Source organism: Echiichthys vipera (genome assembly GCF_963691815.1).
Source record: "Echiichthys vipera genome assembly, chromosome: 9".
NCBI lineage: Eukaryota > Metazoa > Chordata > Actinopteri > Perciformes > Trachinidae > Echiichthys > Echiichthys vipera.
In genome coordinates, this window is record NC_139834.1 from 31,886,750 (window position 1) to 31,912,684 (window position 25,935).

Sequence of the window (25,935 nt, forward strand, 5' to 3'; positions counted from 1 at the left end):
ATAATTTCCCAGTCTGGGATCATTAAAGTCATTCTTTTCTATCTTGTAGCCATGTAATAGCCAGGGTTGGGGAGTAACGGATTACTTATAACGTGTTACGTATTTAAAATACAAAATACAAGTAATTGTATTCCATTATAGTTACACTTTAAATTGGTGTATTCAGAATACAGATTACTTTCTTTAAAAAGATGACTTTACAGATTATTTTACTGCACCACGCAGGTGGGACCATGGTAACGAGCCGTATAGTTGTGGTGGTGTGTGTATGTGTGTGTGTGTGTGGGGGGGGGGGGGTTCTCGCCGGCAGAGTAGGAAAACACACCGCAGACTTTACCCTGTTGTGTTTCTGTAACAGCTTCCCCGGGTACTGTCATCAGTGGGCACCAGTGTTACCCCTCCTGTGGTTTCCCTGCTGTGTTTTTCTAACAGCAGCAGCTGTGCTCAGCCTCTCTCGGCAAATTCACAAACATCTTATCGATGATTTTCAGGCCACATCTCATATCCACTGGGCCGATTTGAGTCTATAAGTGTGCACTACATTACTGCCACCTTTGAAAAACAGATTTCGTACTAGGGGAGACCATGTACATTTGTAGCAAGGGACAGTTGTAACAACTTTGGTTGCTCTAATCAGAAACAAGCTGCAGTGACGTCACTCATTCTGGAGATGTATCATGAACACATCTCCTTGCTGAAAAAAAGGAGCCACATCAGGCTCTCACAAAGTAGGTTATCAACAAAAAGTGTGTTTTTGACATTGAAAATTAATTTTTTTTTCAGTTTCCTTTTTGGATACTGTCCTGATATTAAATATCATAAAAAAGGAATCAGAATCAGAAAAAATTTAAAAATCCCAGGGGGGGGGGGGGGGGGGGGATATTTAAAGCATATATTTTTAGAATCACTGTTTTATAAGATAGAAATAAAAATGTATAACATCTGCCAACGTAGCGGTTAAGCTAGACAACGTGAGGTCAAAACATGGCTGATGGTCCAGGGATGGTTGTAACACGCTGTCAATCCTGAAGGCTGAGATGGATAGATAGATGGAGGGATAGATAGATAGATAGATAGATAGATAGATAGATAGATAGATAGATAGATAGATAGATAGATAGATAGAGGTAAGGTGTTTGATTTGTCAGGATTCCGGTCCTGTCAGTCTCTTCCCTCTTCCTTTTGTGTGAGTTTGTCTCCCTCTGTCTGTTTCTCCCTGCTTGTGTCTTTCCCTTTGTTAATCGTTTCTTTGTTTCTTCTGTTATAGTTTCCCACCATAGTTTGTGTTTCGTCTCCTGATCCCTGAGTTTGGTTTTCCCCTCATCTTCACCTGGACCCTGTAGCTGTTTTCCATTTCCCTGGTTTTGTTTGTTTTCTCGTTTTGTTCATTAAATATTTGTTTAAACCTTACTCTGTGTGTTGCATTTGGGTCCTGCTCCTCGGAGTTATTCCCAGCACTGTTCATGACGGACCAGTCTGGCCATAACATGGACCCCACAGATAATGGGCCTCATTTATCAATCTTGCGTGAAAACAGGCGCAGATCTGAGTGCAGAATTGGTCGTAGGAAAGGAACCACATGTGATTTATGAAACATTTGTATCTGACCAATCTTAGCGTACGAATGATAAATGCTGCGGCTGAATTAGATCGTCTTTAACATGTTACGCCCCTAAATATTCCTGGTTCGGAGGCCTCGCCCACTGAGGTTAAACACAGAGAGAAGGAACGCAGGTTAGAAAATAAACTTTCCCGAAACACAGATCGGCATCCTGACATCCGAGATTGAGCAAAATAAAGATGTGCTTTTTGTCAGTCTTAAGAGTGGAATAAAAGGGGCCCATAAAAACGTTGTATGGAAAAGAATAACGGAGGCGGTCAAACCGAAGAAGCTCTCCACTGTGACCCGAATGCGCCTGTGCGCACTGTTGGACAGGTGTAACCCAATTAAAAGCACACACCTTTGAACATATGAATTGCAAGAAAAGCTGGGATTATATTTAGGAAACGCTGAGTCAAATACATTCAACTTGCTCAAAAGATCCATTTCAGTCATTTTGTAAACTATGGCTGCAGTATATTTCCACAGAACATACAAAAAGGTGTTGTTTTGTGTTCGCTATTATCCAAGTTTGTGATTTAAAACTTTAAAATAGTTTAAAGACTGTAAGTAACCAATGTTCTGAACGTTGTGGGTTAGCTGTATATAAACTACTCCTTTAGGTGGAAACAACAGCCTTCTGATCCAGAATATCACCTATAAGTGCTGAATACGGCACAACACCTGCGCTCTTGCTCTGTAGCGGGGTTTGCCAGCGGGTTATTAGGTATTCCGTAAGAGGATACCTTTGTCACCTAGAACCATACCAAGATGTTAATCATCTGATACCTTGTTTGATTTAATGCAATTTATCGAGGGTAGCCACCAACCGAGGAGATGACTTTGGCTCTGCATTGGTCTTGCTGCAACCACGCGCCAACACATTCATTCATTCATTCAATGTCGGGGTCGCGGGGGGCTGGAGCCGAGCTGTTTTGATATTTAAAAGAATCGTGTGTCCCCCCCGGTCACCTGGCCACCACGTTTAAAAGCGACAGCTTGGCATCACAAATCACCTGTACATTTATCGAGTGGTAGTTTTTGCGATTGATGAATGCGTAATCATTCATGGATGGTGCCTTCAGACGCACATGAGTACAATCAATTGCTCCAACCACAATTTTTATTTTTTTTATTCATTTTAAGAATCCGTTTTGATCTGTTCTTAATATGTGACTGCTTATGCTTAATGACAGCTGAGGTTTGTTCATTATTTTCAGCCAGATTTTGCTGTGCTGCACCCCAAATACACAGGCTCAAATTTGCGTACACGATCTCAGACCAGATGTGAGATTTGATCGTAGCTCAAGCTCACGTCCAAATTGATAGTTGCCAACGTTTGCCAGGAAATCGTCGTACACACATTTTTCTGCCGTACGTTCGTTTGATAAATGAGGGCCAATGTGACTAATCCTCCGGGATTTTCCGCTCGCCAGGCGCTGTTCGCTCAGGGAGTCCTACTCGGTCAACTAGGTATCCTGGAAAGACTGAGTAAGCTGTCTGCTTGCATTTCCCGTATCGAGAGTAGTCAGGTTAGGCCCTAGCTTCCTCTCTGTTTCTTCGGAAACGTTTTAACCTGGACATTGTTTTGAGCTGCGAGGACAAAGATTACCCGCTTAAAGCCTTTATTGATTCAGGGGCGAATACTAATATTCTGGATTCCGAGTTAGAGTACATAATAGCCAGTGTCCGACCGTACCTTTAGATACTCCACTAGTGGTTAATGGTCTCAGTGGTAAAGAGCTAGCCCAGATCTCTAGTTGGTAATCATACTGAGACCATAGCCTTTCACGTCATGCCCTCTGCTAATGGTCCCGTAGTTCTTGGACTCCCATCGCTCACAATCCTGTAATCGACTGGTTTACAGGCAGGGTTGTGAGCTGGAGTAGTAGTTGTCACTCGTTCTGTCTTTGTTTGGCCCCAGCTAGGTGCCTCAGTGACTCCAGACCTTCTTTGCCTGAACCCACTGATCTGTCCTCCGTGCCACCTGTCTACCATGACCTCGTCGAGGTTTTTAGCAAAACGAAGTTACTATCCCTGCCACATCACCATCCATATGATTGTTCTATAGATTTGTTGCCCGGGTCAACCTTCCCAACCAGTCGGCTATATAACCTGTCAGGACCTGAGCGTGAGTCTATGGAGACGTATATTAACGATTCTCTCAAGTCCGGGATCATTCGTCCTTCCTCCTCTTCACTGGGAGCGGGTTTTTTCTTTGTGGCCGAAAAGGACAAGTCTTTAAGACCCTGTATTGATTATTGCGGTCTAAACATATTTACTTTGCGTTCGAACCACTGCATGCGCTACCGTTTTCTCGAAATTGGATCTCTGCAACGCCTTTCACCTGGTTTGGATTAAGGAGGGAAACGAGTGGAAGACCAGCTTCAATAGTCAAATCGAGTACTTGGTTTAACCGATGCCCCTGCTGTATTTCAGGCCTTAGTAAACGATGTCCTCTGTGACTTGTTGAATCACTCTGTGTTTGTTTACCTAGATGACATACTGATCTTTTCCAAGGACGTGTCTGAACACGTCAATCATGTTCGACATGTCCGACAGCAATTACAGGAGAACCGGCTCTTCGTCAAGGCGGAGAAATGCGAGTCCCATGTTTCGTCTTTGACTTTTCTGGGTTACATCGTGGAGAGTGGGCAGGTGAAGGCGGATCTGGTAAAGGTGGCCGACGCCTTCTTCCAGGAAACAATAACAGCGATTTCTGGGATTTGGAAACTTCTATCGTTGGTTCATCCGGAACTACAGCCAGGTGGTGTCCCCTATGACCAGATTAACTTCTCCTACAACTCCCTTCGTGTGGTCACCTGCTGCGGGGGAGACTTTTCAGAAACGCTTCTCCTCCGCCCCTGTTTTGATCCAGCCTGATCCTTCGTGCCAATTTATCGTGAAGGTCGACGCTTCGGACCTGGGAGTGGGTGCAGTTTTGTCACAGCGAGCTGTGAAGGATAACAAGATTCACCCCTGTGCCTTCTTTTCCAAGAAACTGTCTCCAGCTGCGAGAAACTACGACGTTAGGAACCGTGAGTTACTGGCCTTCAAGTTAGCCTTAGAGGAGTGGCAGCACTGGTTGGAGGGGGTCAAGACTCCGTTTGTGGTCTGGACTGACCATAAGAATCTTTTGTACATTCAGACGTCAAAAAGACTGAATTCCTGTCAAGCCCGGTGGGCTTTGTTCTTCGGGTGTTTCAAATTCTCCCTTACGTATATCCCAGGAAGCAAGAACGTCAAACCAGATGCTCTGTCTCAACAGTTTGGACCAGCCAAAGAGGAGGAAACTGCTTCGGAGCACATCTTACCCTCTTCCGTGGTGGCCACCCTCACCTGGGAGATAGAAACAACAGTGAGACAAGCACAACACACTGACCCTGACCCCGGTGGTGGTGTCTGTTTGTTCCCGCCAGTGTTCGCCCCCAGGTGCTTCAGTAGAGACACTCCTTTCGCCTTGCCTGCCCTCGTGGAGTCACCAGGACTCTCTCTCTCCTTCACTTCTGGTGGAAGTCCATGACTAAGGATACCCGGGAGTTTGTCCAGGCCTGCACGTCTACACTAGAGACAAGGCCTCTCATTGTCCTCCAGCGGGTCAATGAGAGGCCCATCCAACCATTACAACAAAGCAAAGTGGATGCTGCGCTAGTCAAAATGAAAGAGACTTCCAACCATTTTCTGTTAAGATAAGGGATTCAGAGAATGCACTGAGGCACTGGACCCCTCATATACTCTCCTGAGTAGACATAACCTCTCAAGACAGATGCTGCCAAATATGTATGAAAAAGTCAGAGCAGATATAAAGGATGTTCCAGCAGTGTGCCTCATAACAGACTGTTGGACCTCCAGAACAATCACGCCTATGTAGGATAAGAAGAGATTACTACACATATTATAATAACTTTATTAATCAGTATTAATAAGGAAATGAATTATTCCTCGTCAAAAAGAAAGTCAGGCAGAAAGTTAATTATAAAAATAAAGACAAAAATAAACTACATAGATGTTGCAAAATAAAAGACATTACAATAGACAAGACTAAGAAGGAAGAAGTGAAAAGTCTGAGGAACTCCTATGAGGAAATCTTCTAGAAATCTGAGGAGACAGCTTGGGTCTGCTATCTTTAAGTCCAGTTCTAAGGTGGGGCCTGGATAATGAGATGCATTAATTTTCCCGCCTAAAGTGTGATAAACTACCTCTTTCCTTTGTCTCCAAAGACAAGAGATCGCTTTTCATATAAATATACAAATCAGGCCAAGTGTAGAAATTTAACAGTGAATACACACACACAAACACATAATGTTAGCTTTATCTTAGTTAATAATTCTGTGGAAATGTCTGTGACACAATAACATCAAATAATAACATTTTCATATGTTAAAATAAGCATTTTTTGATAGTCTAAAAAGAGGGCCAGATTTGATAAAGTGAAGATGCCCGGGGGCCATTAGTTCCTTCTGATGTTTTTTTAAACAACAAAAGTCACACGCAAATGTGCACTATTATAAAACAATTTTCATTATAACAATTCTGTTTATTTTTTAAATGACAGTGTAACCAAATATAAGCCACTCAGGCAGACGTGAACAATTCTAAAAACACAATTCTGCCTTTAATCCATATCTGGAGAGTCAGATAACATTGAACATTGAACTGTATGAAATACCTTAATTTTCCTTGAGTTTGATAAATATCTTTGCTTCATGGACATTTTAAACAGGAGTTATATGTAATGCAAAGTTGTCTGTTATCATTAAAGTTTAAAACAAGTTATTTTTGCTCTTGTCTTTAACAAGATCTTTCAGAGAGTACACATCTACAGGTACACAACATCAACAGTTATAACCAAATCTTATTCAAGATGTTTAATAAACTAAAAAAAAGTGCCATAAGTCCAAGTGCATAAGTATGCTTTTGGCTTTTCACTGTTAATAGTGACAGATTCAAAACATTCAATTTCAGATTGATCAAGAAACCAATAACTTGCAGTCACTAATGAGAAGGGTGATACTGAGATCTGGATTTCAGTAAAGAGGCCAGGTTTGGTTTGAGGCAAGTCCTTGAAATGCGTAAAATGTCACGCAAGTGGGGGTCACTTAGTCTTGACCTCATTCGGTTCTTATTTAAGTTCATGACAGAGAATGTTTGCTCACACAGATATGTGGAGCCGAATAAGTAGCAAATGTTTGCATTTCTGGAAACCTGCCTTTATCCAGCTGCCTGTAAAAGTCAACAGGAGTAAGCTGCTGGTGTTTACCGCGCTGCTCATCATCACACTGCAGCTCAATGAGCTCCAGCTGTAGCTGTGGAGGAGCATCGTCAGGGTCCACGGAGAAGGGAGAAGAGAAAAGCAACATGTCCTTTTCAATAGTAGCAAAATCCCAAAAGCGTTTGCTAAATTCCATAGAAAGAGATGCGATAGCTGTTGCATAACTCATCATTTGCGCACCGATGTTGTCCTGTGGGAAACTGTCGATGACCTCTTTCAAAGCTGGGAAGTGCGCAGTGCAGGGCTCTGTTTGGGACAATTGTCTTTCGAAAAGTTGCAGCTTAGTTCTAAAGGCCTTGATGTGAGCGTACAGCTGGCTCACCACTGCATCTTGTCCTTGCAGATTAACATTCAGCGCATTCAGATGCTTCGTTATGTCAACCAAAAAAGCCAAATCTGCCAGCCATACAGGATAAGACAGTTCTCCCATCGGTTGCCTCTTTTCACATAAAAAAATGTCCAATTTCCTCTCTGAGAGAGAATAATCGCTGCATTGCGGACCCCCGACTTAGCCACCTCACATCGTTGTGATATATTACGTCTCCATTTTCAGCCTGAATGTCAAGCAAGGACTGAGGAAACTGTAGGTGGTGTAGAGCTTTAGAGCGAATAGAATTGATTGCCTTTACCACTGGTTTCATAACATGATCAAATTTGAGATGTTTGGTGAAGAGAGCCTGCCGGTGAATTATACAGTGAAATTTAATAGCGTTACCTCCTTCTTCGCTGACTTTATTGCAGATCAGTGGGGACAATCCACTTTGCTCACCAGCCATGGCAGGCGCACCATCGGTAATGATCCCAGAAACTTTACTCCATGGTAGTTTCAGATCAACAGCTTCACAAACAGAAATGAAAAAATCTGTTCCTCTGGTTTGGCCTTTGAGGCTTTGGAGGTCAAGCAGCTCCTCTGTTACGTTCATGTTGTCATCAACTCCTCTTAAAAAAATCAAGAGCTGTGCAGTGTCAGATACATCGATGCTTTCATCACAGGCTAATGAGAAATAATCAATGATAGGTCCTCGACTCTCCGTGCCACGGTGTTACGTGCCAGGCAAACATTCATAAATTCTTCCTTCTTTTCGGGGCAAACGTTCTCCACCATTTTCAGGAAATAGTCTTGATAAATGTACCTTCAGTGAAAGGTTTGCCATGTTTAGCTGTTAACATGGCCACGTAGCTTGCTTTGGTGGTACTTTCCTTTGACTCACAGGCCCGCGTGAAAAATCGCTGTTTTGATGCCAGAGCAGCTTGCAGTTGTTTCACTTTTTCAGCGCGGTCACTCCCTGTTAGCTTGTCGTATGTGTTAGCATGTCTAGTTTGGTAGTGTCTCTTTATGTTAAAATTTAAAAAAATTAAAAACACATTATAACAGTTTATACTTCCTATAATAGTTTTCTTTAAGAACACATTAAAATGTGAGTCTCTGAGTGTCGTAAAAAGTGTCAAAGAATTCTGTGAGGAAATGCAAGGGTCTTAAGTTAGGTAAGTCAGGGTGCAATAAACCTATCTCTTGAGAAAGCCTTTTCTACATTAGTCAACAGTGAAATTAACAAATTTCATCTGTTGTGTCTGTTTGTCTAACATAAATAAGTCTTACATGGTTCTTTATTTAATGACCATGACATAATTTTGTTTACTCTTCAATGAGTTTCAGGTTCGTCTAAAAGGTCAAAAGGTCCTGAGAGTAGAGTAGGGAGGGCCAGTTTGTAGCTGGTTTAAGGAACAGGGATAAGGCAAATACAGGCCAGAGAGAGAGAGAGATATGGGATTTCTGTCAAGGCATCAGGGATTTCATATGGGGCAATGTTTCCTAAACCTACAACTCAAGAGTAGTTTGTTGGATTGTTGTGTGATGTGTGTGAAGTGACACAGGAGTGGGGAATACAAAACAAAGTTGTGGCGTGTACGACAGACAATGCAAAAAACATCATCAAAGTTGTCAAGGATGTGCTCAAGTGGAACCATATTGGTTGCATTGCACATGTTTTGAATCTGGTGGTCAGGCACTCATAAGAGGATCCTGACAAAGAATCTATTATTAAAAAACTCAAGGCCATCACAGAATACACAAGGAAAAGTACAACAGTCGCAGCAAATCTTGCATCTCCGGAAGTGTGTCTCTGTCTGTCTGTCTTTGTGTCCGTCATTTCTCTATTTCTCTCTTCTTTTCATCCTCCCCAACCGGTCAAGACGGATGTCCGTCCTACATAGAGCTGGGTCTGTCCGATGTTCCTGTCTGTTATAGGGAAGATTTTCGTTGCCACCGTACTCGGTACTATGGACGAATTGTTGGGTCTATGTAAATCATAAATAAGTCATAGAGTGTGGTCTATACCTACTCTGTAAAGTGTCCTAAGATAACCTTTGTTATGATTTGGCACTATAAATAAAATTTAATTGAATTGAATCGAATTAAACTAAATGCCGCTGGAATTGCTTCCTTATATTTAGTTACAGCACTATCAGATAAACATCTAGTGTAGAAACTTTTGCCCAGAGGTGAGTAGTCCTATAATATGAATTCTAAAGTTATTAAATATTGGTCTGATAAAATAGAATTTTGTGGAAAGACAAAGTCATTGATTTCAACACCATAAGCCAAAACAAGGTTGAGAATGTGAATAAAACAGTGAGTAAGTTTGTGTACACTAAAACCAATCGAATCTAATAAACAGATAAACGCAATACTAGGGCTATTATTATCAATGTCCATGTGAATATTAAAATCTCCTTAAATGATTACTTTATCAGATTTAAGGACTAAATTTAGCAGAAACTCTGAGAATTCAGATAGAAATTCAGAGTACGGACCAGGAGCACGGTACACTATAACAAGTATAACTGGCTGTACAGTTTTCAATTCAATTCAATTCAATTTTATTTATAGTGTCGAATCATAACAAAAGTTATCTCAGGACACTTTACAGAGTAGGTAAAGACCACACTCAATGACTTATTTATGATTTACATAGACCCAACAATTCCTCTGTAGAGTACGGTGGCAACGAAAGCCTTCCCTTTAACAGGCAGGAACGTCGGACAGACCCAGCTCTGTGGAGGACGGCCATCTTTCTTGACCGGTTGGGGAGGAAGAAAAGGAGAGAGAAAGAGAGAAAAGACACACAGATGGACAGAGAGAGACAGACAGACACACTTCCAGAGATGCAAGCAAAGCCTAACAGTAACTATAATAATATTTATAGTAATGAATATGAGGTTGAATGTGAGAACAAGACTTTCAAATGAAATATAATTTAGTTTAGGTTTAGGGTTGATTAATAAGCCTGAGTCATAAATAGCTGCAACGCCTCCTCCTTGACCACTGCCTAGAGGAATATGAGTGTTAATATGACTGGGAGGAGTAGATTTATTTAGGCTAACATATTTTTCATGACACAGCCAGGTTTCAGTCAGACAGAGTAAATCAATATGGTTAGCTGATATCATATATTAGTCATTTACTAATACAGCTTTAGATGGCAGAGATCTGATGTTTAAAAGTCCACATTTTATTTTCTGATTGTGTTGCATTTGTTGCAGTTTTTCTTTATAGCTCCTCTTCTGTTCATTTTTGATCTGGTTAATTTAAAAGATCGTGGGGCAGATAGCGTTTGTTTATAATACTGAGCTGGAAAGTGCTCCACAGGGAGCGCAGAGAGGTGTGTAAGACTGTGACTCTGCCTCCTTGTCCCAACACTGGGTTGTCAAGGTTTTTGACTGTAACAACTGTATCCAGTTTCTTAGATATGGGAGCGGCACCCTCCAAAGTAGGATGAATACCATCTCTCCTAATGAGACCAGGTTTTCCCCAGAAAGACTGCCAATTATCTATGAAGCCCACATAATTTACTGGGCACCATCCAGACAGCCAGCGGCAGAATGATGACATGCGGCTATTGATGTCATCCCAAGTCAAGTTGGGCAGGGGACCAGAGAAAATTCTGACATAGTTTTTGCATATGCACACACCGACTCCACATTCATTTTAGTAACCTCGGATTGACATAATCGGGTGTCATTACTGCCGACGTAAATAACAATCTTACCATACCTACGTTTATTCTTAGCCGGCAGTTTCAAATAGAACTCAATGTCACCCGCTCTGGCCCCTGGTGTCGCTAAGCTCATGTTTCTCAGAATGGAGCTGCCAATAACCAGTGTTGTTTCCTCAGCAGGTGTGAACGGGCGGATGGTTAACCATGAGCTTCGATTTAGAGCTATGCTTTCCACTCACAGTCAGCCAGGAGGACCCCAGCTGCTCAGGGATTGCCAGGGGAGGGCTAGCAGAAGCTAACACTACACTATGTGGCTTCGCACCAGCTAAAGTTATAGGTGGCCGGCTAGCTACCGTAGCTCCAGACTAAGCTTCCATGGTGCTGAGCCGTGCCTCTAACTCACTGAGCCCCGCCTCCAGCGCTACTAATACATTACACTTATTACATTTACCATTATCACTAAAGGAGGCAGAGGAGCTAAACATAAGACACTCCAAGCAAGAGAGAGCAGGGGAAGCCATCACCGTGAAGCCAACTGCTAAGCCTAGGTGGCTAACAGCGTGTTACGTTTACCACTATGGAATTAGCGAGAAAGTGGCTGAAAGGAGAGCTGTGAGTGCTTGAGTAGAACTAGTGGATATTTAAATGTTAAGCGGTAGTTAGCCGCTGTGGTGAATATTATAGCAAAAACAGCTGATCATAGCGAGAGCAGCAAACAGTGAAACAACGAGTGACCAACACACAAGCAAAGGAAATTATGCAAAACGTCACCGTGTGTTATGTTTAATGATGTTTGTATATTGCCGTGGTAATTTTTCTCTTTCGCCTCCTTCACTCATTGGTTCATTTTGCACATTTTGTATTTTACTCTATCATAGTTATTATCATAGTTTTGCCAGTATTATAAAGCATAAAAAAAAAATATTTTATTTTATTTTATATATTTTTCCATTTGTCAAGAGCTTTTTTCATTACCCTGGGGGATCTCACACCCAGCTTATTAGCCAGCCCAAGAGGGTCCTCCATCTGGGGCCTGGCCAGCTCCACCTCCTGGCCCAGTGTAGAGACACCTGCAGTCTGCAGCAGTCTGGCCAATGTGCCGCCTGCCCAGCTAGGGTGGCCCAGTAGCGACCCATACAGGGCAGGCTCCTGCAGCAGCCAGTGCAGGTGGTCCCCCTATCCCAGTTTTTCTTTTTAAGTGTCTTGTCCCCAAGAGAGACCCTGCGGTACTTGAGTCCTCCTATTTTCCAGACTAAGCCCCCAGGCAGCCTGAGCCGATCCCCTAGCTCCTCCCCGATCTTCAGAGCCTTGCTCTTCCCCCAGTTCACCTTCGATGAAGAAATAATATTAAAGTTAAAACATCTATATCTCTTTGTGTATTAACCAACACAATAGGGTCATCTGTGTAGACAGACAGTTTAAAATACACATCACAAGACTCACAGTTTGGCTGAGATGGAGTAGACACGTGCTGAGTTTCGGTCCCACAACTTTTGATAATTTCAGGTTTCAGGACCCCGAAAGTCACTACAAATAGTAATATTTATCTTGTTAGACGCTTACAGCACCGAAATATGATGATGTTTGCGACCAGACAGACTGTAAAACCCCAGGGGCAGACGAGGCATGGCAGCTATTGCTAACCTGTGGGCAGAGCACCGCACAGCCCTCTCCGCCGAGTATAAAACCCCCTCCGTCGATCTCAAAGCCTCCATTTCAACGCTCGAAGCAAAGCTGGACCACGTCCACGCCACAGTATCTGACCACACTCAAAAAAAAGGCTCCCTTGAGACAAGCATCTGCTAACATTGGAGGCCTCCTGTGCCAAACTAACAGAGAGCAACACTAAGCTGCTGGCTAAAGTCAGTGACCTGGAGTCCCGCAACCGGTGCAATAACATCAGAGTGGTTGGACTACCTGAAACAGTGGGGGGTAGGGGGCTTCTCTGCAGAACTGCTGGAAGTTTTCGGCAAAAGCTTCCTGGGATCACCGCCGGAATATGAAAGGGCCCACCGCACACTAGCTGAGAAGTCGAAGCCAGGGCAGAGACCACAGCCAGTCATCAAGCAGCACAGATACCAGGTGAAGGAAAAGATCAAACGCGAAGCCCGTGCATGGAGAGGGAAGCTGCAGTACAGAGGCTCCCCCATTGCCATCTATGAGGATAATGCACTGGAAGTGGTTGCAGAATGCCTAAAATACAGAGAGGTGATGTCAGAGCTTTATAACCTGGGCTTCAAACCCTGTTTCCTGCCAGGCTTGTCATCATAATAAACTGTGGACATGTTGATTCGAGATCCAGTGATTTCTGATATTTTTCTTAATTCCCGTTTTTTCATCTGTGTCTGCTCACACTATTAAGTGAATTCAGATTATCTTTATTCGGGCTTCGTGCCAAGTACTGGAAGCTTGTCCACATATGGATTTAAGTTTGTTAGATGTTTTCTTAACAACTTTATTTTATTTTATTGTACATTTTTATATCCCACCGCCACAAGGTTATCTGAAGTATTCTTGTTCTCTATTTGGTCAAAGGGCTTCACTGAAGCCTGACACTTATCATAGACTGATATACTGAGGTGACCTGCATCGATACAGCATGTGCATTTTAACCCAGGGTGGACAGTGGGGTTTCATACAGGCAGGCATTCTATTGATCTTATCTGATGTAGAAAAATACTCATGGCCTTTTTTTGATGACTTAATTGGTCAAACACTGTTAGTAAACGGAGGAGACCCCGGCAACTCAGTTCAGCTGTTAGTTCCTAGCTGGAATGCTCAGAAGGTGTTTTTTTTTTACTATGGAAGTAGTCGTCAAATTGGTCACAATGTTATTGTTTTGTTTTATGTTTTGTTGTGTGTTCGAGCTTTTTTTTTTGTTTGCTCTGTTTTACCTTCTCCCCACTTACTTCCTCCACTACTACAGAATACTTTAAGGTCATGCAGTGTCATTCTAACTTATTATTGTTCCTATGGCTAATACTGTAAAGAATTAAAGTTCTAAAAGTTCTAAAGTTTCCTGGAATACAAAGGGCATGAACAACACGATCAAAATCGGTAAGGTCGTGACACAGTTACAGCACAGGGGTGTGATGTTTCTGCAGGAAAATCTGCTAACAACCCACCCACACACCGTGGATGAGCTACTTATTCCATTCCAAATTTACAGATAGAGTTAGAAGGACAGCTATCATCATTCATTAAAGGGTCCTGTTTGAGCCAACAAATGTAATCCTAGATAATGACGGCTGTTATGTCATAGTTTCAGGCACACTTCAGAACACATCAGTGGTCTTAGTTTCGGTTTATGCACCCACCTGGGCAATGAACAGTTTTTTACAAGGCTATTTGCAAGAATCTGAAACGCTGACAGTCACCGCATTATCATAAGTGGAGACTTCAATATCGTGCAGGATGTGACTCTTGCCAGATCTTCTCCTACACAGATTACACTATCCAAATCAGCACACACACTAAAAACATATGCATCACAGTTGGGAATTACATACAATACAATGCAATTCCACGTTCACCATGGAGGTTAAGCTCACACTTACTGTCGGATATTAAGTTTAAAGATTTTTTTGCCACTCAAATCTGCTCTTACATAGAGTTTAATGACACCCCTGGCATTAGCAGTGTCATGCTGTGGGAAGCGCTTAAGCTACTATTCGGGGACAAGTAATATCCTATATTGCTCAAATGAGAAGGGCTGAATGGGCTAGGCAGGTGGAAATTGCAGAAGAACTGGTAAAACTCGTTAGAAATTACTCAACCACCAGAACGCTGCTTAACATCATATTCTCAGGGTTTCGGACACTCCCAAGGTTGTAGTGGCGCTAGATGCAGAGAAAGCCTTCGACCGGATGGAGTGGGGCTTTTGTATTTATCGTTTTGGAGAAATTTGGCTTTGATTCTAACTTTTTGGGTTAACCTCCTGTACGTAACCCCCTCTGCATCTGTAAACATTAACGGTGTCTGTTCAGCATATTTCCCTCTCAAACGTGGGACCCAGCAGGGCTTTCCGCTTGCCTTGTTGTTCAACAGGGCCAGCGAGCCATTAGCCATCTGGCTTTGAAACCAGAATGAGTTTGAAGTCATCACTCATTTTGGTCTAGTCCACAAATTTTCCTTATATGCCGATGACCTTCTTTTATTTATTTCAAACCCCACATCCCCCCCCCCCAGTTTTATACCCCAAACTGATCCAGAATTGATAAGTTGAATATTCAGAAGTGTGAGTTATTTTTTGTCAACAACTTGGCAAGATCCCTCCCACAATCCATATTACCCTTTAAAATAGCCGACAAGGGCATCAAATATTTGGGGGGTGTTCAACACCAGCTCCTTCAGGGACCATTTCCAAAAGAGCTTCCAGTTGCTATTAGATAAATGCAAGTCAGTCTAGATGGGTGGGCCTCCCCCTGTCCTTTGCAGGCCGGGTTAATCTTAATAAGATGGTAATTTTACCAAAGTTTCTGTATCTTTTTCAACATCTCCCAATTTGTTTGAACAAATCATTTTTAACTAATCTATATCAACAACTTAACGCCTTTATTTGACAGAATAAACTAGCCCGTACCAAAAAACATATTCTTCAACTCCCTAAATCTGAAGGGGGACTAGCACTCCCTAATATCTGCAGCTAATTCTGGGCTTGCAGCATTAATAAACTTTTATACTGGCTCTGCGATGGCATCTTCCTTCTGCTCTTTGCATACTACAATTTGCTCTTATCCAACTTATGAGCCTGCTGGGAACACAGTAAGTCTGTTCAGGGTGGAAGAATGACACCATCACCACCCTCAGGATTTTATAATCTGTGCACAGCAGTGAGACCGGCCTCCAGTTCTTCAGGTCTTGTAGGTCTCCCTTCTTTGGCAGCAGGGTGATGACGGCCCTCCTACAGCTCAGAGGGAGTCTTCAAGTCAGGAGACTGTGGTTCAAAACCTCAAGCACGTCCTGTCCTATAATGGACCAGAAGGATTTTTAAAAGTCGACAGGAAAGCCGTCCATCCCCAGAGATCTGACGTTGTGTATGCTGGCCATTGCGTTGAAAAGCTCTGGTAGAGTCATCTCTGCTGAAGAAGCTGCTGTGCACATCTTTGGATTATTTGACAGCTCACTCTTAAAGAGGTCTCTGTAGAAACTGGCAGCAAACTTCCTGACCTCAGAAGAGTGAGACTTCAGAGCCGCCACCCGTGTGTAAAGAATGAATACACTTTCTTTTTTCTGCTCTGGGAAGGAGTGTCCATCTGTGAGATGTTCACAAAACGAGATCTAACCAGAGCTCCCCTCTTTAAACGAACATTTTTAATTAAAACAGAGCAGGAGACAAGAAAGTGTTCAGTAAATCCCACAGGTTGAATAAAACACCTTTAAAAATATTAAAATGGTGTTTAAAACAATAGAGGCGGTCCAGTCTGGCCAGAGATAGAAAGTTTTCCCTTGTATGACTCCAGGTGTACTGACTCTGATACTGTGATTCTTGTCTAGGTTTGGAATTCCCCTAAAAACATAAAATAAAGCAGGGGATGCATTGGGGGTGTGACTTACTTGTGATTGTTGGGTCTTGGAGAGCTTGTCTCTAAAACTTAACGTTCCAGCAGCCGTGGAAAACTACAGCTGTGATGTTCTTTGGTGTTCGCAGTTGGTTTTCCGTTTAACTGGTTGAACTAAAGACACTCCAAGCAGTCGGCTGTTCAGTTTATCCGGTAAGTAACGTTACATATTATTTTTAGCCTTATCTCTGGCTTATCAAACTTAGCGTGTCAGCTAATAACACAGTTAATGGTATTAGCATCATCATTTATGTGCTAATAGCTGCTTTTTGTTGGTAATTCTTGCATAGTTTTGCTATTTCTCTATGAGTATGCGCTGTTGTTAGTTAATGTTTTGCAAAAATGATCCTGTATAGCTGACTGTGTCACATCTATATTATGTATTCAAGTCCTTAACCAATGTATATGAATTTATTCATTATTTCTTAAATAAACATAAACTAGTTCAGTTTAATAGCAGATGCATATTGCAGTTGTAGTAAGTTCAGAATCAGAATCAGAATCAGGTTTATTGCCAGGCAACTTTCATCGCAAGGAATTTGACTTGATTTGACAGTGCCTACATAAATATAAACATGAACACAAGCAAACTAAACATATGGCATTGAATTATATACATGAAATATAAGTGACTGTTAGTTAAGTTGTTAGTTTATACAGTTTATTTGCACATCATTTTGTAATATGCAACTGCCATAAACAATCCTCATATTCATTGCAGATACATATTGCAGATTTGGTCAAATGTTAGTGGGAAAAACCAAATGTTATACTATAATATATGTATGTATGTAATGTATAATGAGTCTGAAAGCACAACAGTAAACACATTTTTTCATACAGATTTCCTTCAGGTGATGTTGGCAGGCTGATGCAGTGGTTGGTGAACATGAGAAAACAACTGCACCCATCAGACACGTCACGTCTGTGCAGTACACACTCTGAGAAGGATCAGTTCTTCTTAGACAAGAAGATAGACAGATGCTTTATGATGCACTGATCACACAGTAAATGTATGAATACTTAGTGGTAATGTAAAAACTAACATCCAGTAACGTTTGAGGTTTTCTCTTTCTTTTTATATGGTATCATTTATTGATTTTATTTTGTTTGTCTTTTTGCTTCTCCTGTAAAGGGTCTCCAAACAGAGAAAAGTAAGTGACCGGTGCCAACAGAAGGAAGAGCTCATCTGTGGAGGGGCATTTTTGGTTTCGTTCATCTGGTTGTAGAGAAGGGACGGCATGGACAACAGTTTTAGTTCTCAAATGTGTGGTGATGATGCATGGATGGATTTATATGTCATTCTACAATACATGGTTGCCCAACCAAATGCAAGTTGTATTCACTTTATGCTACACAAGGGAAAATATTCTTATTGTGAAGGAGGATCATCACCAAATCACTTGTGCTCACCCGGCTCTGTTAATGTTGTGAACTCTTTAAACCACCCACTGCAGTTTTTGCAATTTATTTACTGTTCTCTGTACTTAATGTGCACAATACTTTTATTCATATCCACAGTTATTGTAATTGAAAAATGTAACAAATGATAACAGTTTTCTGTTTTCCTGCTGTGATTTTACAGTACTGTGTCTATTAACATGAACTACAGAATACTCTTGCTTGGTTAATCACAAGACACATTTCTATAATGTTGATAACAGCCAACATGCTGTGTAAAGAGCATTGCAACTGCTTACAAGTTGTGGCAAAAACTTTTATGAATGTATTCTTGTCTGACTACAATACTGTACATGTTGCTAATTCACCAGATCTGCACCATAAAAAATATAACAAACCTATGGCAAGAGTTTCATAAGAACTGTTATTGCACATTAAAATCTGAATTAATTTCAACAGTTATATTATCCATGTTAACCTTGTCAATATAATGCTAAATGTGTACAGAAGAATGTAATAATAATTAAACAGTAGAACATTTACATTCAAGTGTATCTATGTAAAAATACATACAGTAAATACAAAATGCAGTATGTCAGCTCCCTCAATGCCAAGGCTGTTTCCCTCTATGGAGGACGGCCATCTGTCTTGAGCGGTTGGGGAGGAAGAAAATGAGAGAGAAAGAGATAGAAAAGACAAAGACACTTCAGGGGTTGCAAGCAACCAAAGAGTAACAGTAACTATAATAATATCTATTAGAGGCTAATACAGGAGAAATATGTTCTCTTTGATTTGTTTTAGTTAGTACAACAGCAGCAGCATTTTGGACCAACTGGAGACTCTTAACAAACTTATTGGAACAGCCTGATGATAAGGAGTTGCAATAGTCCAGCCTAGAAGTAACAAATGTATGGACTAGTTTTTCTGCATCTTTCTCAGACACAATGTTCCTAATTTTCGCAATATTACGCAGGTGAAAATATGCAGTCCATGTTGTTTGGTTTTATGTGAGAATCGAAGGACGTATCCTGATCAAAAATAACACCTAGATTCCTTACTGTATTGCTGGAGGACAACACAACATCATCCAGAGTAACAATGTCTTTAGCTAATGCTTTTCGGAGGCCTTCGGGGCCAAGTACAATAACTTCAGTTTTTTCTGAGTTTTACATCAGAATATTGCAGGTCATCCAGCTTTTTATTTCCTTAATGCACATTTGAAGTTTATCTAACTGATTGGTTTCTTCTGGTTTAATCGACAGATATAATTGTGTGTCATCAGCATAACAATGAAAATTTATGGAGTGCTTCCTTATAATATTTCCTAAGGGAAGCATATATAAGGTGAATAGAATCGATCCAAGGACAGAACCCTGTGGGACTCCATGACTGACTTTAGTGTGAATGGAGGATTTGTCGTTAACATGTGCAAACTGAGATCTATTTGATAAATACGACTTAAATCAGCTTAATGCGGTTCCTTCCTATAGTTGGCTAGTACCTCAGGATCAAGACTGGGCTTTTAAAGAAGAGGTTTAATTACAGCTACTTTAAAAGACTGTGGTACATAACCTGCTGATAAAGACATCAGTTCTTTAAGTAACCTAGTTGGAATAGGGTCTAGGAGACAAGTAGAAAACTTTGATACGTAAATAGTAGAGGTTAATTTGTTAAGGTCAACTGTAGAAAAGCAATCCAAGAATATATCAGGTCGTATAGTTGTTTCTAAGGTTCCTGGGTTTGAAGAAAAATTGGTGCCAAGCGAGTTGATTTTGTCTCTGATAGTTATAATTTGGTCATTAAAGAAGGTCATGAAGTTGTTACTACAGAGGGTTATAGGAATACATGGCTCAGTAGAGCTGTGGCTCTCTGTCAGCCTGGCTACAGAAATCTAGGATTGTTTTTATTCTCCTCTATTGAGGCCGAGTAATAGGCTGCTCTGGCATTATGGAGAGCCTTCCTATATGTTTTTAGACTTTCTTGCCAAACTAAGCGAGATTCCTCCAATTTAGTAGATTGCCACTTACTTTCCAATTTTTCGCGATATTTGTTTTAATTTACGGGTTTGTGAGTTATACCACGGGGCTAACTTCCTCTGTTTCATTATCTTCTTTTTTAAAGGAGCAACAGAGTCGAGAGTTGTTTGTAGTGAGCCTGCAACACTGTCAACAAGGTGATCAATTTTAGAGAAACTAACGTTAGTGCAGGAATCTTGAATATTAGGATAAGGCATTAAATTAAATGCAGATGGAATCGATTTCTTAAATTTAGTTACAGCACTATCAGATAAACATCTAATGTAGAAACTTTTGCCCAGAGGTGAGTAGTCTTAAAGTAATATGAATTCAAAAGTTATTAAATAATGGTCTAATAAAATAGGATTATGTGAAAAGATTATTAAGTCATTGATTTCTACACCATAAACCAAAACAAGGTCGAGGGTGTGATTAAAACAGCGAGTAGGTTTATGTACACTCTGACTAAAACCAATCGAATCTAATAGAGAGATAAACGCAATACTAAGGCTATTATAATCAACGTCCACGTGAATATTAAAATCTCCTACAATGATTACTTTATCAGATTTAAGGAATAAATTTGACAAATTGGCTGCACAGTTTTCCAGGTTGAATGTGAAAGACAAAGAACAAGAATTATAATTTAGTTTAGGTTTAGGTTTAGGTTGATTAATAGGCCTGAGTTATAAATAGCTGCAACGCCTCCTCCTCGGCCACTGCCTTGAGGAATATGAGTATTAATATGACTGGGAGGAGTGGTCATATAGGCTAACATATTCTTCATGACACAGCCAAGCTTTAGGTGACAGAGATCTGATGTTTAAAAGTCCAGGAAGCCTGTGAATGTTCTCATTCGTCCAGGTCATCGTTATCCTCAAAGCAATTTCAGTCAAAAACAACTGGACTGGTTGTTTGTCTAGGAAGACGTTTCACCTCTCATCCAAGAGGCTTCATCAGTTCATGTACGCATCTGACCAGGCTGGGACTGGTCCAACTAACTGGTGTGGAGATCCAGGTATTTAACCTCTCACAAGGCCGATGATGTCACTGACACCCTTTGTGCTCCAAGTGCCCACGCCCGTCGTTGGAGTGACAGTCGTTGGTGGGCAGTTGGTTTCGATTTCGTTAGTGCTCTATTGAGTCTGAACGACAGTCGTTGGGGTCACCTGGGCCATGTGTGAACAGTTGTCCTTTGAGGTTAGATTGTTGAATCTCCTGGGAAGGGATGAAAGGGCGGCATTGTAAATTGGAGATAAGTGGTGTCTCAGACCCCCTCCTCTGTTTAGCGATGGTTTCTCCACTTTTACATAGATGGCTTCTTTTACTCCTCTTTCAAACCATCTGTCCTCTCTGTCCAAGATTTGGACATTGCTGTCATCAAAGGAGTGGGCTTTCTCCTTGAGGTGTAAGTGGACAGCCGAGTCCAGGCCTGAGGAGTTAGCTCTCCTGTGTTGGGCCATGCGTTTATGCAGTGGTTGTTTTGTTTCTCCAATGTAAAGATCTTTGCATTCCTCGTTGCAATCATAGAAAAGGCTCAAAACCAACTCCTCGGCGAGCGAATAAGGCAGGTCAATTTCACCATTGAAGGGCTTAAAGAGAAAGCGGACCTCTCACTCCAGAAACTGACATCAATCCTACCTGTCTCTATCATGGAAAGAGTTGTGGATTTCACCCAGAAAGCCCAACTATCTCAGCACAACAAGAGCAAAGAGAGACAAACCAAGAAATTTCACAATTTTCAATCCCGGGACACTGGCAAAAACACAGAAATACTCACTTGGAGGCAAAAAAAAAAAAAACTGACTTTCCAGCAAAGGAAGAAACACAAAACAGATGGGTTAAGAATTTGTCGGACAGAGATCTTTCCCACCCAGAGAAGGAGGTCTTAGCCAAGGGCTTGAACTTTGCCATGACACCAAAAGAGGTACCCGTTGTGGAGTTGATTACAGCTACGGAATCAGCTATAAAGAAAAACAACCTTAATGGAACTGAGGCTGAACAGCTAAGGTTGAAAGTGTCAGCAGCGTTGTCCCAGGCTAAGGTCCCCCCATCCAACCTCACCATTGAGGAGAGAAAAGCAGTAACGGCACTGAGCAAAGACCACAGCATCACTATCCTTCCAGCAGACAAGGGTAGATGCACAGTGGTTCTCAATACAACTGATTATCAGGCAAAGATCTCTGCATTACTCAGTGACTCTAACACTTATGAAACTCTGAAACGAGACCCTACCCGCGGTTACAAAAAGAAGGTGATAGAATGTCTACAGCAACTGCAAAAAGAAGGAGTCATTAGCAAACCACAGTATTACAGGCTTTACCCCCAGGACTCAACCCCCTGCTTATATGGACTCCCAAAAATCCATAAAGAAGGCGCCCCGCTCAGGCCCATTGTCAGCAGCATAAACTCGGTCACTTATAACATTGCCAAGCATGTTGCCAATATTCTGGCACCACTGGTGGGAAACACCCCACGCCACATCCAAAACTCCATGGACTTTGTGATCAAAGTCCGAGACCTAAAAAATGGATCCAGACGAAACCATGGTGTCCTACGATGTGACTTCCTTGTTCACCTGTATTCCAACCATGGAGGCCTTGGCCACGGTAAGAGAGCGGCTCACACAGGACAATTCCTTACAAAACCGAACAAATCTCAAACCAGACCACATATGCCAACTTCTGGATTTGTGCCTGAATACCACATATTTCCAGTTTAATGGCATTTTTTACAGACAGAAACACGGCTGTGCCATGGGTTCACCAGTATCCCCTATTGTGGCAAATCTGTACATGGAGGAGGTAGAGGGCAAGGCTTTGAACTCCTTTAAAGGAGTAACCCCAAGCCATTGGTTCAGATATATGGACGACACATGGGTTAAGATCAAATCCAAAGAGGTGCAAACTTTTACTGAACACATCAACTCAGTGGACAGAAACATCAAGTTCACCAGAGAGGAAGTTAAGGACAACAGCTTCCCCTTCTTGGACTGTGACGTCCATATGGAGAATGGCAGGGGCCTCCACATAGGGGTATACAGAAAACCCACTCAAACGGATCAATATCTACTTTTTGACTCTCACCACCCTTTGGAACACAAGCTTGACGTTATCAGAACACTGCAGCATAGAGCTGATAACGTGCCCACTAGCTCACAAGCTCAAGGGGAAGAACGCAAGCACCTGAGAGGCGCCCTCACAACTTGTGGCTACCCCAGCTGGACCTTTGTTAAAACGGCAGCTGCCTCCAGAAAGAAAACTAAAGTGGTTGAGAAAGAAAAAGATAACAGGAGGAACAACATAGTCATCCCATATGTGGCTGGGGTATCAGAGAAACTCAGGAGGATTTTCAACAAACACTGCATCCCTGTGTATTTCAAACCCGGTAACACACTCAGACAGAGACTAGTACATCCGAAGGACAGAACACCACACCACCACAAAAGCAACCTGGTTTATGCTGTCCAATGCAACGAGGAATGCAAAGATCTTTACATTGGAGAAACAAAACAACCACTGCATAAACGCATGGCCCAACACAGGAGAGCTAACTCCTCAGGCCTGGACTCGGCTGTCCACTTACACCTCAAGTAGAAAGCCCTCTCCTTTGATGACAGCAATGTCCAAATCTTGGACAGAGAGGACAGATGGTTTGAAAGAGGAGTAAAAGAAGCCATCTATGTAAAAGTGGAGAAACCATTGCTAAACAGAGGAGGGGGTCTGAGACACCACTTATCTCCAATTTACAATGCCGCCCTTTCATCCCTCCCCAGGAGATTCAACAATCTAACCTCAAAGGACAACTGTTCACACATGGCCCGGGTGACCCCAACGACTGTCGTTCAGACTCAATAGAGCACTAACAAAGTCGAAACCAACTGCCCACCAACGACTGTCACTCCAACGACGGGCGTGGGCACTTGGAGCACAAAGGGTGTCAGTGACATCATCAGCCTTGTGAGAGGTTAAATACCTGGATCTCCACACCAGTTAGTTGGACCAGTCCCAGCCTGGTCAGATGCGTACATGAACTGATGAAGCCTCTTGGATGAGAGGTGAAACGTCTTCCTAGACAAACAACCAGTCCAGTTGTTTTTGACTGAAATTGCTTTGAGTTTAAAAGTCCACATTTTATTTTCTGATTTTGTTGCATTATCGCAGATTTGGTGTCGATTTGTATCAAGTTTTTCTGTATAGCTTCTCCTCGGTTCATTTTTTATTTAATTAATGTAGATGATCGTTAGGGCACACAGTTGTTTGCATAGAATACTGAGCTGGAAAGTGATCCACAGGGAGCGCAGAGAGGTGTTTAAGACTGCAGCTCTGCTTGCTGTGCATCTTTGATAAGGGCAGCGCAGAGAGGTGTATTAAACTTTGACTCTGCATCCTGATCCCAACACTGGGTTGTTGTCAGGAGGTGGTGCAGGACTCGACAGTCAGGTCAATGTTGGCAGATAAAAGTCTTGGCCATCGTGTTTAAAGGCCTGGGACTGTTAAAAAAGGCTGTAAAATTGTTCACAAATGGAATACTTTTCCCCAGGCAGTATCCTTTAAGCCACAGGTGCAGCTGGCGGAGGCGGCTGTACATGATGTCACCAAAACGTGGCGGGGGAAGTGGGCCGGAGATAATCAGCTTGCACAGTGTAACTTCAGCTAAAATAATAATACAAGGTTAACAGTTATTTTTCGTGTTTACCAAACGTAGTACTACTACAGTAATGAAGGTTGAGTTAGGTGTACAGCTTACCTCCGATTATCCAAGCTAATGCTGTTAGCAGCAGCAGTGGCTCAGGTTGCCGATAGAAGTGGGCGTGCACATGGACCCCTCGTGGATCTGAACTTCAGGTCCTTTATTCAAACCAGGACTTGCAGGGCAACAGGGGAAAGCTGTGTGATTTCTTGTTGTTTCTGAAAGACATGGAGTTGGACAGTGCAATGCCACAGCTGTAACTGTCATTGGTTGCAACAGTTGGACCTACATCAGCAGGTGTAGAGAGGAGCTTCTCCTGTTTAAAGCAGCTCAAGTCTTACACCCACAACACAATGGGCCAATACCGTTTAAGCAGCCTAGCTCTACTGGCCATTGAGACGACACTGGTCAAGTCCCTGGAAAAGACTAGGATGCTTGAACGGTACGACAAGGCTCTTGAAAAGGAACGAAGGGTAGAAATTACATGTAAATAAACAAACACATAAATGATGTAGTCCAGAAAAATAAGCTTCCCCTCCTTGAAAGACCAGCAGCCGCCACTGGTAAGGTTATTTACAACCGATATTGTGTTAAAAATAAATAAAAACAGAATACAATGATGTGCAAATCTCTTTCAACCTATATTCAATCAAATACACTACAAAGAGGAGATATTTAATGTTCAAACTAATAAACTACTGTTTTTTTGCAAATATTCACTCATATTGAATTTGATGCCAGTAATATGTTCCAAAAAAACTAGGACGTACAACTCCAACACATTTAGGGATTTCATCATCTAGAGTCCATAATATCATCAAAAGATTCATAGAATCTGGAAAAAATCGCTGGACGTAAACAGCAAGGCTGAAAACCACATTGAATGACTGTGACCTTCGATACCTAAGACGACATTGCATTAAAAACTGACATCATTCTGTAGGATATTACAATTTAGGGCTAAGAATTATTAAAGTATTTCTAATTCTGATTCTGATTCTGAAAACCATTAGTCCAGTCATTTTAAGCCAAAATAGGGGTCAACATTAAACAAATTGCAACAGAAGCAAACTCAACTGATTTTGTATCCTCAATATGTTCTGAGTAAGGGAAAAAAATCCCAGAATAATTAAAATAGGGGAAAGTTTAAAAAAAAGACCCAAATATACCCTATGCATTCAACTATTCACTATTTTTCTCACAGGAATAGGGAACAAAATATCCTTCAGATATCACCATTAAAATTACCGAGTTGATTACTTACATCAAGACAAAACAAAAATGTAGTACAAGTTTTGTGATTGTTTGTCTGTTCACCTGGGCAAACGGGGCATTATCTTATTACATATGTGCTTATTTTCATTAATACCACAATGGATCTAAACACAGGGTATAG